Below are 547 nucleotides of genomic sequence, written 5' to 3'. Positions count from 1 at the left end.
CAAGTCAATATGATTTCTCAAAGTCTGTCTGGAATGCAAAATGCACCAAGCAGTACTAAGGAAGCTTCATCTGAGGAAGAAGCTTATGATCTTGAGAACCCTTCAATGGAAGAGGTGAATTAAATAGGAGAACCCTATGGAAACACCTATGATTCTTCATGGAGAAATCACCCAAATTTCTCATGGAAGAATCAAGAGAGACCTCAACAAGGTTTCAACAACAATAATGGTGGAAGAAACAGGTTTAGCAATGGCAAGCCTTTTCCATCATCTTCTCAGCATCAGACAGAGAATGCTAAACAGAACCCCTCTGACTTAGCAACCATGGTCTCTGATCTAATCAAAACCACTCAAAGTTTCATGACTGAAACAAGGTCCTCCATTAGAAACTTGGAAGGACAAGTGGGTCAGCTGAGCAAGAAAATTACTGAACTCCCTCCTAGTACTCTCCCAGGCAATACAGAAGAAAATCCAAAAGGAGAGTGCAAGGCCATCAACATGGCCGAATTCTGGGAGGAAGAAGAGGCAGTGAACGCCACTGAGGAAG

The sequence above is a fragment of the Arachis duranensis genome, chromosome 10, assembly GCF_000817695.3.
Source record: "Arachis duranensis cultivar V14167 chromosome 10, aradu.V14167.gnm2.J7QH, whole genome shotgun sequence".
Lineage (NCBI taxonomy): Eukaryota > Viridiplantae > Streptophyta > Magnoliopsida > Fabales > Fabaceae > Arachis > Arachis duranensis.
The sequence above is the reverse complement of the archived record's forward strand: the minus strand, read 5'-3'. Positions refer to the sequence as shown.